Genomic DNA, 17,500 nt, shown 5'->3' with positions numbered 1-17,500 from the left:
TTCATTAATTAAGTACAAGGGTGAAGCGAAAATCCACAGACACTTGGCCCTCCGTGGAACGAGTTTGACACGTGATCTAGGCCTATCCACTGGTGTGTCAGCGATACCATATAGGGTCTTTTCATGTTGTGCTTTACAATAAGCCGAGACAGACGTACGGTGAAGTTGCCATTATACAGGTGCAGTAACATTACAAGGTCACTGGAGCATCAGTAACAGCAGTGTCCTTCAGTAAATTAGGCTAGTAATATACCCAGGCCAGGAATGAAGATTAAAAAAAGGCCAGAACAAGGATCACTGGAGATGCAATGTTGAGGCCCTTTGCTCCACTAGGAATTAACTCACTCAGACCAGGTTCCCTGTGATGACTGATCTGATCTGCTGGCATGTGGCAGACTGGCAGTCAGTCAGACAAGCTCTGATTTAGAGAGCATGTCTGGTCAAGTGGGAACACTCCTGGCAGTAAGCACATTATTAGATGCTCGATATAGTCCTGAGTTCAATCCCTACTTCCACATGTTCTGTTTCCTCCTGATCTGTCTCCTGCCTCTATTTCCATACTGCCTGAATAAAGCTCTAATACCACAAAAGCAGGGCGGAATACCACTCTTCTTAAAAACACATGAATTTACATTTTAGCAGACACTCTAATCCAGAGCAAATTACAGGAGCAATTAGGGTTAAGTGCATTGCTCAAGGGCACATTGACAGACTTTTCACCTAGTCGGCTCTGGGATCCGAACAAGCAACTTTTTGGTTACAACACTGTTAACCGCTAGGCTACCTGCCTTAGTTTAGAGAGCAAAACAGAGTGGCCATGTTGGCATTAGATTCTACAACCTGTCTGTCTTGCGGGCTGGGGGAAGGACTCCAGCAGTGACTATTAATCCCAGAGATTGCATCTGATCTGGTCATGTAGCAATCCGATAGGCTGGAAGCCTTGGATACCACGGGCTTATTGATCAACTAGAGATGCTTATCGCCAATATCTTATGTAACACAACCATTCATTCACATGACCCTTCAATGGAATACTGGTCTCACCGAGGGAATCAATCTCCAGATAATTTCACTAAAACAAACCACATGCACTTAATAGTTACTGATGGAATCTAATAATTTAAACACATTATAAACTGGGTGGTTCGAGCCCTGAATGCTGATTGGCTGACAGCCGTGGTATATTACGGGTACGACAAAACATTTATATTTACTGCTCTATGTCACACCCTGATCTGTTTCACCTGTGTTTGTGATTGTCTCCACCCCCCTCCAGGTGTCACCCATCTTCCCCATTATCCTTTGTGTATTTATACCTGTGTTCTCTGATTGTCTGTTGTTCAGTTTGTCAAGTCAACCAGCGTTTTTGTCTCAGCTCCTGCTTTACCCAGTCTCTCTTTTCTCGTCCTCCTGGTTTTTGACCCTTGCTTGTCCTGACCCTGTACCCACCCGCCTGACCACTCTGCCTGACCCTGAGCCTGCCTGCCATCCTGTACCTTTGCCCCACCTCTGGATTACCGACCTCTGCCTAACCTGACCCTGCCTGCGGTCCTGTACCTTTGCCCCTGTTGAGAGGAGGTGGATGGGGAGAGAGAGGAGGGAAGGCAAGGGAATGAGAGGAGAGAGAGTGTAGGGGAGAGGAGGGAGGGGAAAAGTGGGAGGGAGGAGAGGTTAGAGAGAGAAGTGGTGGGAAGGGGTGAGTGGATCCTGACAAGCCATCCTTACTGTAGGTGCAGACAGATGAACTCTTTAAAGTAGGAGGAGACAGAATACTCAACCAGACGAGAGAGAGAGAGCCTGAACGAGAGCAAGATGCCAGGAGACAAAAAGAAGGCATAACCTCCATTTCCCCACCTCTCTCCCCTTTCATCAGTCAGAGAAATGTGGGTTAATAAGAATCATCCCGGGCTCACCAGTCATCAACTCCTACTACAACTCTCTACAGAGTCTCTCCACAGAGCACCACCAGTGTATAGACGACTAGCATAGTAGCGTTCTGGCAACATCAAAGGTCTAAAGTGGAAGTCTGGAGTTAATTAGGCAACATGTCCCTGGGATGTGTGTGAACTACAAGGCCATGGGGAGGAGAGGCTGTGTAGAGGGGGTGTAGTTTAGACTCAGAACACAGAGAATACACTCTACGTTCTTAGAAAAAAAGGTTCCAAAAGGGTTCTTTGGCTGTCCCCATAGGAGAACTCTTTCTGGTTCCAGGTAGAACCCTTTTAGGTTCCATGTAGACCCCTCCGTAGAAAGGGTTCTACATGGAACCAAAAAGGGTTTTACCTGAAACCAAATAGGGTTCTTCAAAGGATTCTCCTATGGGGACAGCCAAGAACCCTTTTAGGTTCTAGATAGCACCTTTTCTTCTAAGAGTCTACTGTGTTACCCTTTTCTCATTATTTGTTTATTTGTTTATTTAACCTTTATTTAACCTTTATTTAACTAGGCAAGTCAGTTAAGAACAAATTCTTATTTACAATGACAGCCTACCAAAAGGCAAAAGACCTCCTGTGGGGACGGGGGCCTGGTATTAAAAAAATTAAATGCAATATAAATATAGGACAAAACACACATCACAACAAGAGGGACACAACACTACATAAAGAGAGAGCTAAGACAACTGTTGAGCTGAGTCAAGCCAAGTCAAGTGCTGTGCTTGTCTGGTTACGAATCCACCACAGTTGCTTGAACCATGCTGGAAAGGACAATGTGAAAGAAAAATATCTGAGCGAGAACAGCACTGTACGGGTCAGTGTGAAAAGGTTATGTGTTTAGTAGTGCACAGGCCTGTTCGGGAGAACGTAACGTTACAGAACGATCACATACAACTGTATCGTGTAGAACAGACATGATTGTATGATTGATAGAATACATGTCATCTCTATTCTTTAATTCTATCTGCATTGTGCCGAATGTTTCACATCACTGATTACAGCTCAGGTGAAGGCTGGGCATGTCTCTGTTCTGTTCCTGGACGGTGAGTGGGCGGAGGTCATTCATTACCTTCCACTGAATATTTCACCAGTCTGAGTTGTTAACTGGCTCTATGAATAATACAGACAGGGAATGAGGTGATATGTAGGTTACCTTCCAAATTGCACCCTTTTTCTTATATAGTACACTATTTTGGACAAGGGCCCATAGGGCTCTGGTCAAAAGTAGTGCACTATATAGGGAATAGGCTGCAACTGCCATTTGGGCACTCATAGATAGCACAGACACGGTCACCTTTCTTCTTTTGTATGATTTTTTCCATGAGCACAGAGGAGCCAAATGCAGCTTCGCTTCACTCTATTCATTCAAAGAGACAGTGAATAGTCTTCAATAGAGAGAGACTGTTCAAAGGAACACATCCAACCAATCCATGCAAATCATGTCCAGGGAAGGCTATCATAAAAGACTATAAAGATAAGAAGCTGGGATGATGGTTTAAATGAAGGGATGACGAGCAAAGTCAAATATGTCCCAAACTATTTGAGCAATAACTATGTGCTTGTTCTGTGGACCTCTTCATATATTTGCTTGTTGTAACGCACATAGGCTGTTTCAATTTGATTGGGTGGAAAATGGCAGGCCTAATGTACTGGTATGTTCTTCAGCGACTGATGGACACATCTTTCTCAGTAACAGTGTTAGGAACCACACACACCTTTCATCTGTTGTTTGTTCGCCGTTCATTCAGCGCGGTGTGTTTAGGTGCCACCCGCCGGGTTAGGTGTCTGACCACGGACGTTTTCGGCCATTCCTACATGTAGAATTGGATTGCAAATTGCGTTTGGCACTCTGTTCAGAGGTGCTTACTACTCTCGGCCAGCAAACGCTACCGGTGTGTCCGTGCCTTTAGGGTACAAGATGATAAAGCTTTGCATTGGTACAATTTACCCCTGGCTGGTTTAGCAATATACTGTACTCTACCTGTCAATAGGGTGCTGGTGGCGGCGGTGCCACTGTGAAAGTCAAAGAGACAGATGGATAATGTAGATACCAACCAGAATCAATATGTTTTCCATGTCAACATAGTTCATCGTTATGGTTAATTGAAGGTTCAGAAGCCATATGCTGCTATGGGTCATTCTACAGAAGTGTTGCAAATTGGGGTCTGGGAAAAAAAATCTAATTTGTATCCTATTTCTCCAAAACTTTCAGTACACATGTCTTCCAACATATGCTGGGTAGACATACAGTTGAAGTTGGAAGTTTACATACACTTAGGTTGGAGTCATTAAAACTTGTTTTTCAACCACTCCACACATTTCTTGTTAACAAACTATAGTTTCGGCAAGTCGGTTAGCACAACACAAGTAATTTTTCCAACATACTCGTTTTAGTATAGACTGTAGATGGGTATAACTCATTTTAGTATAGACTGTAGATGGTTATAATTCGTTTTAGTATAGACTGTAGATGGGTATAACTCGTTTTAGTATAGACTGTAGATGGGTATAACTCGTTTTAGTATAGACTGTAGATGGGTATAACTCGTTTTAGTATAGACTGTAGATGGGTATAACTCGTTTTAGTATATACTGTAGATGGGTATAACTCGTTTTAGTATAGACTGTAGATGGGTATAACTCGTTTTAGTATAGACTGTAGATGGGTATGACTCATTTTAGTATAGATATTGCCATCAAGTAGAGTAAACTTGAGTACAGTATAGTATAGTACAGTAGTATACTGTACAGTACAGTATAGCACATTATAGATGTCTATGTTTTGGCCAACTAGATGTCAATGCTTTGGATCTTGGAGGGTTGGAGCCCCCTTGCTGGCTATGCATCTCAATACTAGAAAATAGTAAATAAATATCCTACGTTTGGAGACTTAACAGTTTAAAAAATATATACATATATACATATATATATATATATTTGTGGTACTGCAATTTGCACCACTTCTGTAGAATCACCACATAAAGTAATCACCCAATGATCACAAATGCACTAGAGGTGAGGGTATGATGTAAATAGCAGCCAACCCAATAACAGTGTCTGTGTCCCAAATGGCACCCTATTATGTACATAGTGCACTACTTTAGACCAGAGCACTATGGGCCCTGGTCAAAAATATTGCACTATATAGGGAATTGGATGCCATTTGGAACACATCCAGTGTAATAGAGCCAATCAGAGGAGTGGGTATCTGTCACTCCATTCCGGCTCTGGTATTGACTCATGGAGGGTTATAGATCCATCATGGATCTGTCACTACCACCAGTTTCTTTGGACACAGCCCAAAATAAAGCAGTCTCCCAGGGTTGGAAATAGGGGGAACACAGGGAATCTGAGTTCCTCTTTCTTATGGTGAATTGAATGGCTTTACATTGGTGCGTTCCCAGAGTTACTTTTTTCCGTTTGCAGACTGCTCTCCCCTCTTACGCAATCAAACAGTCCAGACCTTAATGACATGGTACTGTACTGTACAGTAGACTAATAATTGCTAACCACATGTGACAGTGCATAAGCTGATGAATACAGTACAGTAGGCCTGGAAAGAGGCAGGCAGACAGCCCTTAGTGAGATGAAGATGCTACTGTATTGTTGGTAATATAATCATTCCTATTCACATGTGACAGTGCATGATTTGATCTGATCAATAAAGTACAGTAGGCCTGGAGGGAGCATGGCTGCTGTACAGTATATCATGTAACATAACCCGATAGTGAGCTGGTTTCCCCATCGGGACATCGGGACTGAATGAAAACGAAGCAGCATTCTAATTCTCTTTTAGACTTATGAATCAATGTTGTCCATGCAGACAGCAGTCCTCTCTCTCTTCCATCCCTGAAGGCTGTTCTTCTTCTCCTTCGAACATAATATGAAAACCTGGGCTCTGTCCGCTGCACCACTGGGTTCAAATAGTATTTCACAGCATTTCAAAAGCTTCCCCTTTGTTTTATTGTGCTTGCCTGGCAAAATGGAAACAATAGAATTGTCACAAAATTATAAACCTCGCATGTCAGGCATTCCAGACGGGCTAGACCAATCGCTCAAAGTATTTGAACGATTTCGGACAGTGTTCACTTTTTGGACCCAGGTCTGTTCAGCTGCATGGACAACAGGAGGCAGAGATGGTGGTCGCGCTCCCGTCCCCACTTTTGGCATTTCTGTGACAAAGAGCTGCACTATTTTTTTAAATGAAGCAAGCTATGCTAGCTCAGTGTTTGTGGCGCTCTGTCAATTAGGCATTTCATTCCTAGTTTATACACAAGAGTATCACAAGAGGTTTCTCTCAATTCAATGGCTCGTTGTATAAACACAGGACCTGATTGTTGATAACTACCTCAAATCAAATATCTTTCCTGTCTCATTTAAATAATCAGCCCTACAGAAAGGTTTAATGCAATGGATACAAAACAACGTGGGTTCCGACAGCAGACCCCTGTAAAAAAAATATAATTTAGAGGTCTGATTACAACTAATTGTAGGCTACACACAGTGGCTCCCAAGTCCAGTCCTCGAGTACCCCCAACAGGAACCGGTGTTTGGAATTCATTTGAGCCAGTTTGCTACAGGAGGAAAATAATCCTGCAACTACAGGAAATGTGAATTATTATGTGAATTATAATGTATGGACATTTTTGTAGGGGTTGATACATTTTTCATAAGGGAAAATCAAGTCTGAAATTTCAAAGTGGAAATCACAAACTTCAGAGGCCTTTTTAAACCTAAAATACAGTGCATTGCAGGATAGTTCTCCTGCAACAGGGTGATCAAATATGATCCTACATCTGTATGTTTCTTGTTGTTGATAAACTACTTGAAATCAAATATGTATGTTTGCTGTCTCATTTAAATACACCTTATGCCTTATAGAAATGTACAATGCAATGGAAACAAAACATTGTTGTTTTCCAGGCTGATGGAAACAAAACAACCTGATCTGATCCAGTAGAGTACAGTATTTGGGTTCAGGTAGAGGTCTCTGTAAGCCCAGGCAGTGTAGTCTAGTAGTGAGGCTTCCTAGCTCGGCTGTCGCCTTTACAGTGTTTCCTATTTTTGTTGTTGTTACTGCTGCAGGGGGTAATGACATCAACACCGCCACCACCGCGGCAACGGTAACAATAACAAAAACAATCTAGGGACCTCTGTGAGATGAGTGTGACCTCATTCCTACACGATAAATCTCCTGAGAGAGAGAGAGAGAGAGAGAGAGCGAGAGAGAGAGAGAGAGAGAGAGAGAGAGAGTAGGAGAGAGAGGCTGGGGTAGAGTGATATAGAGAGAGAGAGAGAGTAGGAGAGAGAGGCTGGGGTAGAGTGATAGAGAGAGAGAGAGAGAGAGAGAGAGAGAGAGTAGGAGAGAGAGAGAGAGAGAGAGAGAGAGAGAGAGAGAGAGAGAGAGAGAGAGAGAGAGAGAGAGTAGGAGAGAGAGGCTGGGGTAGAGTGATAGAGAGAGAGTAGGAGAGAGAGGCTGGGGTAGAGTGATAGAGAGAGAGTAGGAGAGAGAGGCTGGGGTAGAGTGATAGAGAGAGAGGTGGAGAGAGAGGCTGGGGTAGAGTGATAGAGAGAGAGTAGGGAAGAAAGGCTGGGGTAGAGTGATAGAGAGAGAGGTGGAGAGGCTTTGGGGAAAGAATATGTGTGAGGAAACAGAAAAGGAGGAGGATGAGCAGGAGAGCGACATGGGAAATGAGATAAGAGGGAAAGCGAGAGAGGTAGAGAGAGAGAGAGAGAGAGAGAGAGAGAGAGGTAGAGAGAGAGAGAGGTAGAGAGAGAGAGAGAGAGAGAGGTAGAGAGAGAGAGGTAGAGAGAGGGATACTAACAAATAATGATGGCGCATGACTTAAAGTCCGTAGGTAGCATGGGAGAGGAAGCATGAAAGAGAGAAAAAGAAAGAGCGATAGAGGGAGAGAGAGAGGGCGGAGAGAGATCGAGAAAGAGAGACAGGGTGAACAGAGAGTGAGATGGAGAGAGCAAGACAGAGAGACACAGCAAGAGTGTGAGAGAGAGAGATTGCGAGAGACAGGAGAGAGAATGAGGGAGCAAGAGCTAAAGAGAGAGAATGAGAGAGTTAATCCCAGGAGTGTTGTCGATAAACAAAGAGAGGGTAATAAGGGAGAATTTACTCAGGAACAGATGGCAGAATGACTCATTCATATCACTGACAGGGGAATGGAGAGAGAGGGTGGAGAAAGGAGAGAAAGATGGAGAAAGATCGGGGCAGTGAGGGAGAAGGAGAGGAGGGAGAAGGGGGACCTAAAGTAGCTCCTGTCTAGAGTGATTGATATCAGTCATGTCTTCCATCACATCACCACCCTGTATCTGACTGCTCTGTCCTTGACTCACACAAGAAAAAATAACAAATAGAAAATTCTACCCATGTTAGTGTGCTTATTAATAAACCTCCTGTTTCAAAGGCTCTCTTCTCAGAGAAACCATTCTGTTAAAGTGGGACGGAACACCAAAGAATATAATGAGAACTTTTACAATAGAAAATGATTAGACATCCCATCGTAATAAAAAATGCATACTAAATACGAATTCAAACCAATACATGCATTCAAAACATTCAATCAGGCAAACACATGCTCTCGTGGTTTTGTATTTTTAAAGAACTGGTCAATGTGGCCCTTTCACCCTGCTGCTTGAGAATGTCATGTCGGTAGTAGCTTTTCCCCATGAGGAGCTGATCAAAGTATTGGCATACACCTAAAGAGGATCGCTCCCCCAGAGCCCTTCATTCATTGCTCTGGGGTCTGGTGTCAGAATAGGGATCACACAGCTAACTGTGACAACCAACACAGAGAGAGGAGAGGAAAGGGGGGAGAGGAGAGATCAAAGCGGGGGAGTGGTGGGCTCCCTGGGTCTCCTAGTCTCCCTAATCCAAGGCCAGGCTAGTAATGGGCTTACATGCGGGAGGAGGGGAGAGAAGGAGGGGATGAGGAGAGGTCAGGGGAGGTGATTTGGAATAAAAGGGGAGGAGAGTCATTGATCAGCTGTCATCTGTTTGCCGAGGAGCTAAACACCATCTCTCTCTCTCTCTCTCTCTCTCTCTCTCTCTCTCTCTCTCGCTCTCTCTCGAAAGGTTGCTGGATCGAATCCCCAAGCTGGCAAGTTAAAAATCTGTCATTCTGCCCCTGAGCAAGGAAGTTAACCCACTGTTCCCTGGGCACAGGGAATTCGGAAGACACATTTCAGTTGAAGGCATTCAGATGTACAACTGAATGGGAATCCCCACCCCCGTCTCTTTTAAGCCTTTCAAACCAAGACGTTTTTCAGTTTTTCTGCATTTTGTTACGTTACAGCCTTATTCTAAAATGTATTAAATAAAAATATTTCCTCATTAATCTAAACATAATACCCCATATTCACAAAGCGAAAAACAGGTTTTTAGACATTTTTAGAAATATAAAAAAAAGGTACATAGGTATTCAGACACTTTGCTATGAGACTCAAAATTGAGCTCAGGTGCATCCTGTTTCCGTTAATCATCTTTGAGATGTTTCTACAACTTGATTGGAGTCCACCTGTAGTAAAAATCAATTGATTGGACATGATTGGGAAAGGCACACAACTGTCTATATACAGTGTTTTGGTTTCGGTTCCACAGTTGACAGTGCAAAACCAAGCCATGAGGTGGAAGGAATTGTCCGTAGAGACAGGATTGTGTTGAGGCACAGATCTGGGGAAGGGTACTAAAACATTTCTGCAGCATCGAAAGTCCCCAAGAACACACTGGCCTACATCATTCTTAAATGGAAGAAATGTTGAAACACCAAGACTCTTCCTGGAGCTGGCCGCCCGGGCCAAACTGAGCAATCAGGGGGATAAGGGCCTTGGTCAGGGAGGTGACCAAGAACCCGATGGTCACTCTGACAGAGCTCCAGAGTTCCTCTGTGGAGATGGTAGAATTTTCCAGAAGGACAACGATCTCTGCAGCACTCCACCAATCAGGCATTTATGGTAGAGTGGCCAGACTGACCCACTCCTCACATGACAGCCCGCTTGGGGTTTGCCAAAAGGCACTTAAAGACTCTCAGACCATGATAAACAAGATTCTCTGGTCTGATGAAATCAAGATTGAAATTTTTGGCCTGAATGCCAAGCGTCACGTCTGGAGGAATCCTGGCACCATCCCTACGGTGAAGCATGGTGGCGGCAGCATCATGCTGTGGGGATGTTTTTCAGTGGCAGGAAACTGGGAGACTAGTTAGGATTGAGGGAAAGACGAACAGAGCAAAGTACAGGGAGATCCTTGATGAAAACATGCTCCAGAGTCCTCAGGCTGGGGTGAAGATTCACCTTCCAACAGGACAATGACCCTAAACACACAGCCAAGACAACGCAGGACTGGCTTCCTGACAAATTTCTGAATGTCCTTGATTGGCCCAGCCAGAACCCGATCGAACATATCTGGGGAGACCTAAAAATAGATGTGCAGCGGCACTGCCCATCCAACCTGACAGAGCTTGAGAGGATCTGCAGAGAAGAATGAGAGAAACTCCCCAAATACAGGTGTGCCAAGCTTCCAGCATCATACCCAATAAGACTCGAGGCTGTAATTACTGCCAAAGGTGCTTCAACAAAGTACTGAGTAAAGGGTCTGAATACTTATGTAAATGTGATATTTCAGGTGTTTTTATAAATTTGCAAAAAAAAATGTAAAACCTGTTTTCGCTTTGTCACTATGAGGTATTCTGTGTAGATTGATTAGGGGAAACATTTTAGAATAAGGCTGTAATGTAACAACATGAAAGTGAAAGGGTCGGAAAACTTTCTGAAAACACTACATTTATGCACAAATATTTATATAATAACCATCATTACGAAGTAAACTTGGAGTCACGTGATGACATGTTGTGTGGTCCTCCCACTACGACTGGTCCAGAAAGCAGTTTATTACAGATGAAGTAAGTTAAGTTCCAATAGTAGGCACACTCACTGCATGACGCCATTTTGTTGTGAGAAAACCATCAGTAGAGTTAAAAATGCAATGGAAACCCATTAAATTTATATTTTTTTATTCAGTACATGGGAATTCAACCGCAAAAGTTATTTTTACGTGCACTATGTCATCACGCACAGCCTTTTATCCGCAACAAGTACATTTGATGGAAGGAAACACATGAGTGGGGAAATATGCATATTGTTTTCATGCTGATTTTAGAATAGTCACATGAAAATCTGTTGCCAATTGGATGGAAACCGAGCTAGTGATCCGAACATTTTGCCAGAATGTTATTTAGCTTAACAAGTGGATTATTTTGCTCTTCACTCAGTCGTTTAGTATCCTAGGCCTCCTCCCAACCAAAACCTGTGACTTTACTTAATCAATTAATGTGATTTTGTTTAACTGAATCTCTGTCTGTATAGGCTATTTGGTTAATGGGTTTCTGGCTGGGCAAATAAGTGGAAGGGTGGTATAGCTCATCTATTAATTTGCTCATCTATCAATGATCAGAAACATTTAGCATGCAATAACTGTAGCCTAAATCAAGTGAAGGCCTATTATTATTGCGCGCATAGGCAACTGCAAAAACTCGCGGAGGTTGTGAAACATGAACACGAGACTCACATGCTTTTGAAAAAATGGATTGCTATTATTTTCTATCATTATCATGGTGAAGAAAGGCCTGCTCGTAATGCAAGACCTACCCCAGCTCCCTAACAAAGCGGAGTGAAGGTAGGAAAAATACGAAATGTGGATTTAAAAAAAGCATGGGCTTGCTTTATATGACAGTGGTTCCACCTGTTGCCATGACGCAAGTTGTGTGAGAAAAATATTATTTGTATTATATTCTGTATATTTCATTATATTCTTAGCCTACTATTAAATAGCCTATATGTGTGTTGACTGTGATCCTATGTGTCTTGTATGTTTAATGAACAAAGAAAGTATTGATTTCATGTGCATGGCGCAGCCATTTAGCATATAGGCTGCACAGACCAGTAACATAATCACATTCAAAATATGCAATTCTATTTGGAAAATATATTTTATTTGTCTTATAATGTTTCTTAGGACCTGCCTAAAATAAATGAATAATGGATTTCTTTGTGATGGTGTATTTAGATTTTTGGAAATGTAGCCTTTATTTAACTAGGCAGGTCAGTTAAGAACAAATTCTTATTTACAACGACGGCTGCCAATCGCCCTATGGGACTCCCAATCACGGCCGGATGTGATACAGCCTGAATTCAAACCAGGGACTGTAGTGACGCCTCTTACACTGAGATGCAGTGCCACTTGGGAGCCCAATGGATTATTCAATGGATGTATCTACTCCCAATCCTAAACGTGCCAGCATGTGCACGGGATATATAAAATACTTACACTAGCAAGAATGTGGTAAATTGGATTGTATGAATTGGGCTCTAAAAAACATTGGCAGATTTAAAAAAAAATTTTTTTACAGGCAACATACTGTACAGTCTGTCTGTAAAGGGTATAACTCTCTCTCTCTCCTCTCTCTCTCTCTCAGTCTCTTTCTTTCTCTCTCACTCATGCTGGTGTGATGAACACATAGCTGTCTATCACTCCTCACAGCTCTACAATCACTATCATTCAGACAGACCCAGCACAGCAGAGCACAGTAGGGATATGGAGCTGCTGTCATATCTGGGTTGCAGGGAGACAGACAGTCACACTATGTGCCAGTTCAGAGCCACAGTCCTACGCAACATGCTGTACTGTTTAGGAATGAAATTTGGCAGCCTGAACTGTCTACTACTATTTTAATTCAACTGAGCCAAAAATAGCAGTATAGTATTTTTACCTGGGAGCTGTGACAACTTCTCATCCTGGAAGCATGTTCAGCATTAGTGTGTCTGATTTCTTCAATTGTAGCTAACATCAGAGGGGTTTTCCATTATAATTTAATAAAAACATAATATGCCAACTGAAAAATCTACCTTTTTAGCAGGTAGCACGAGTGCAATTTTTGCTTTTACAGTGAGTGTAGTGAGTGGGGGAGCCATATTCTGTGGATGACCCTAGGATATCCTCTAGTTAGTAGTCTTGACTGGTGGCAATCAAAATGATTACCCCCCATCTGAACCTGGTTGGTCCCGAACCCTTTACACAACCTACATTTTCTTTGCTCTGACTGAAACTGTACAAACCTGGAAATATTTTCTAATTTCCTGGGAGTTGACTCTCCCCTCTATTTTTTTACCCCCACTCCCCATCTCATCTTCTCCATCTATCTCTACCTCTCTCCTACTTTCTCTCTATCTCTACCGCTCTCTCGCTCCCCCCTCTCTCTCTCTCTCTATTGCTCCCAGTCTCTCTCCGTCTCTCTCCTGCTCTCTATCTCTCTTTCAGCAGATGAAATATTCAGGGGAGCCGGCATGCTGTGCTGTTTCCACCCACATGGCTGGTAGCTGACACCTAACGTTTCTGACTGCTGCTGCTCTGCTACCTCCTCCTACCCTCTCCTCTCCTCTCCTACCCTCTCCCCTCATCTCCTCTCCTCTCCTCTCCTCTCCTCTCCCCTCATCTCCTCTCCTCTCCTCTCCTTCCCTCTCCTCTCCTACCCTACATTCTCCTCTCCTCTCCTCTCCTCTCCTACCCTCTCCCCTCATCTCCTCTCCTCTCCTACCCTCTCCCCTCCTCTCCTCTCCTCTCCTCTCCTCTCCTCTCCTCTCCTCTCCTCTCCTCTCCTCTCCTCTCCTCTGGCTGCTCCCTACTCCCTGGCCGTCCTGGTGCGACTGAGGTCAGAAGACAGAGCCAGTCAATTTCTGCATCCCAAATGGCACCCTATTCCCCTATGTAGTGCACTACTTTTGACCAGCGCCCATAGACACAGCATTGTCTCTGCTGCAGGCTGCAGATGAGACCATGATACGATCCAGTGCACAGGAACACACCATCGATCCTCCCATCGAGCTTGCCCAATTCATCTGGTGGGAGGCCGGGTGACTAATCCCAATCCATGTGGGCCAGACAGAAATGGAGCGAGATGAGAGATTACATACAGTATAATGGAATAACAGACCAGCCCTCCAGTGTTATGACCATAAACATAGAATTACTAGAATGGAAAATGCCCCTCAGACCACAGGAATTTGACTCCTGGGTACACTGAACGACTGGTAATTCTATTGCTATGTCTATGGTTATGACCCTGGGCCCTGCCTCTGCCTTGCTCCTCCACAACATAAGCATCAGAGGATCAGAGAGGGTCAGTGACTACAAAGTTCCTTCTCACGACACACAAGTCTAGGGTTGGGCCGATATATATGATTAAATAAAATATTGTGATATTTGACATTGACGATATATCGTGAGGTGCAGGACTATACTCTATTTGAACTTCAAAAATAAAAAAAACTGTGTAGTTTTATCTGCTAGGCTGTATCAATATGTTTATAAAGACGTCTAAATGAATTAACAAAGCCTTAGTTTTTCAGTATACTAAGATTATTTAATAAGAATGCAACTATAATACCGTAAATAAGCCGTCTAGAATGATCTAGTCATTAACAGCGCAAAACGATTATATCGAATATCAGGATATTTGGAGTAGCAAGATATCTCCCCAAATATTGCCCAACCCTTCACCAGTCATGTGACAGAGGTGTTGGATGAAGATCCTCATATTCAGCATTTTTCTGCTCACCGGAGTGAAAGGACATGAAAACACACACGCACGCATGTACACACCCACACACCCACACCCACACACACACACACACACACACACACACACACACACACACACACACACACACACACACACACACACACACACACAGGGCTAAAGGCTAACATCTGATGTCTGTTCTGAATAAGCAAACATGTAAATCGTGTTTGTCTCCAGTCCTGTCAGAAGTGTGTACAGTACAGAACACAGAGGTTGCACTGTGTTACATGCAGAGCAGACAATTCACCATGTGTCATCCGAGGAGTTTCCTATTCAACGTTACTTGATGAATAATTGATTTAAAGTATCTCTCAAATACATACAGCCTTAAAAACACAACACCTTGCAAGATATGCTTTCCCTAAGCTATGCTTACTATAGCCATTCAGAATAAAATCAAAATGTGCACTTCACGCCAACAATAACACTCTGGATATTCTACATAGCTGCATGTTCGTACAGCCCCTACAGACCATCAACAGCCTACTGATGCAGAAGTCTGACTGTCTCACATTCAGATTGCTCACAAAAAAGTATTATTATTTTTTACTACATAATGAGTACACACAATCATTCCTCAAGTCATTAACCATGACAGAGTATTCAGCAAAATGCCCTTTCACAAAATGCCCATTTATCAGCAACAACTGTCATCAGTTTTCTCTCCAGTCCTTTTCCCATGAAAGAGAAAAATACTACACAACAAAATTGTAAACATGCATAAAACATGAGAGACATGACGCTATGCAGACCCACCTTTGTTGTAAGTGCGTGTAGCCGTCCCTATCAGCTCAGTTTAGTACAGCAGGTAGGCAGACACCCTCTCCTCTGCTCTCTCCTCTAGCAGCGTATGTGTATGTGTGTGTGAATACTCCAGCCCTCTCTCTGCCTGGCTATTGTCACAGGCAAGGGAAGAGAGCCCTACTGAGCATGCTCCAACTGAACAACCCTCCCCGTCGGCATGGGAACCGGGAAGCGGAGCAGGCAGCAGCCCTGTTCAAGTGCCGAGGTGCTTTCTACTCAACCTCTTTATCCTCTCTGTTACTCCTCTCTCTCTATCTGTCTAACTCTCTTTCTCTCGGTTTCTCTCCGAAACACACGTCCAACTCACTGGGGGGGCTAAAAGGGTACTTCCTCTTCTCGATTCCCCGTGTGCACACATTCTCTGTCTGTCTGTCTGTCTGTCTGTCTGTCTGTCTGTCTGTCTGTCTGTCTGTCTGTCTGTCTGTCTGTCTGTCTGTCTGCCTGCCTGTCTCTGTCTGCCTGTCTGTCTGCCTGCCTGCCTGCCTGTCTGTCTGTCTGCCTGCCTGCCTGTCTCTGTCTGTCTGTCTGCCTGCCTGCCTGCCTCTGTCTGTCTGTCTGTCTGTCTGTCTGTCTGTCTGTCTGTCTGTCTGTCTGTCTGTCTGTCTGTCTGTCTGTCTGTCTGTCTGTCTCTGTCTGTTTGTCTGTCTGTCTCTGTCTGTCTGCCTGTCTGTCTGTCTCTGTCTCTCTCTCTCTCACACACAAACACACATGCCTGCCCACACACAATAAGGCAGGGGCGCTGTGTCACGGTCCTTTAATTCTGTTATTCATTCTCCTTAATTAATCACACTGCCTGACAGTGATGTAACAAGGACCTGACTTATAAAGTAGCATCACACATGCCCCGCCCATCTGAGGATGTGTATTTTTCAGCAATCTATTTCCTGTGTTTGAGAGGTGCAATATCCACTTGTCATTTAAATCTCGCTGGATTGATTGCTTTCATTTTACTCCTGCGACTCTTTCATACTCTTGCTTGCGCCTGTTGTTTTTTCCTGTTAATGTTACGACTGCGGAAATATTTGTAATGACCTGTCAAACACTTTAAACAGTACACTGACCTGTCAAACAATGTAAACTATGTATAGATGGGTGTATTCTAGACCCAAGCATGTTTATTTTTAATCCGAGGGTATCCTACTATTGACACACTTGTTGAATTATGCAACAGAACGTGACAACAACAGTATTGACAGAGCAGGTGAGTGCAGGTAAGCCTAGACACAGCAAGCATTCATTTATTCATATACATAAGTACACCCAGTGTGTTTAAGAAAATAGGCACATATAAAAAATATGTTTAAAATTGTGTGGGGGGGATTTTACCCTCTTTTCCAACCCAATTTCGTGATATCCAATTGTGATCCAATTATGATCTTGTCTCATCGCTGCAACTCCCCAACGGGCTCGGGAGTGCGAAGGTCGAGTAATGCGTCCTCCGAAACATGACCCGCCAAACCGTGCTTCTTAACACCTGCCCGCTTAAGCCGGAAGCCAGCCGCACCAATGTGTCAGAGGAGACACCCTTCAACTGATGACCAAAGTCTGCCTGCAGGCGCATGGCCCACCACAAACCCTCCCCTAACCCGGACGACTCTGGGCCAATTGTGCGCCACCCTATGGGACTCCCGGTTACGGCCGGTTGTGACACAGCCTGTGACCCTGGTCTGTAAAGTTCTTTATCTTAACACAAAATGTATATATGAATGAATTCTAAGAAAAGGAAAGTAATATTTTACAATCAATTGAATACATGAATTTCCACCATAATCTCTGAAATCCATTAATTATTTGTCAAAGCCAGTAAAATATTTATGTGCTATAATTCAGTCGAGATCTGATTGATTTTCAACATTCTAAAAGTTTGGAGTATCTTCATCCATTGTCAAACTGTTGCGTTTATTAGAATTATTTTGAAAACATTTTAACAATGTGGATGCCCGTTGCTAAATAAAATCTGCCCATTCTTCACAATGTGTCCTGAATAGCACTAATCTGTCCCATTAACCAACATGGAATTAAATTCATCTAAACAAATAAATGTAATGAATAGCATTTATTATATAAATTACATTGACATTTGTTCTGAAATAAATTATTATCTTAATAATACAA

General features: G+C 43.3%; 1 protein-coding gene across 2 annotated transcripts in view; it reads right to left on the bottom strand.

Moving 5' to 3' along the window:
• The window catches only part of arhgef49 (Rho guanine nucleotide exchange factor 49), a 72,912-nt gene that overhangs the window by 33,827 nt on the left and 21,585 nt on the right, over positions 1 to 17,500 (bottom strand). The window contains exon 1 of one of the 2 annotated variants that reach the window (XM_021597467.3): positions 15,338 to 16,180. The exons of the other annotated variant lie outside the window; for it this stretch is intronic. The gene's annotated coding sequence lies outside the window, so the exon portion shown is untranslated. Of the gene's footprint in view, positions 1 to 15,337; positions 16,181 to 17,500 lie in introns of those variants that run through there. 2 annotated transcript variants of the gene reach the window in all.

Source organism: Oncorhynchus mykiss, chromosome 3 (assembly GCF_057628025.1).
Source record: "Oncorhynchus mykiss isolate SJ-2025 chromosome 3, ASM5762802v1, whole genome shotgun sequence".
NCBI classification, from domain to species: domain Eukaryota; kingdom Metazoa; phylum Chordata; class Actinopteri; order Salmoniformes; family Salmonidae; genus Oncorhynchus; species Oncorhynchus mykiss.
This window is presented reverse-complemented; position numbering and strand designations above follow the sequence as displayed.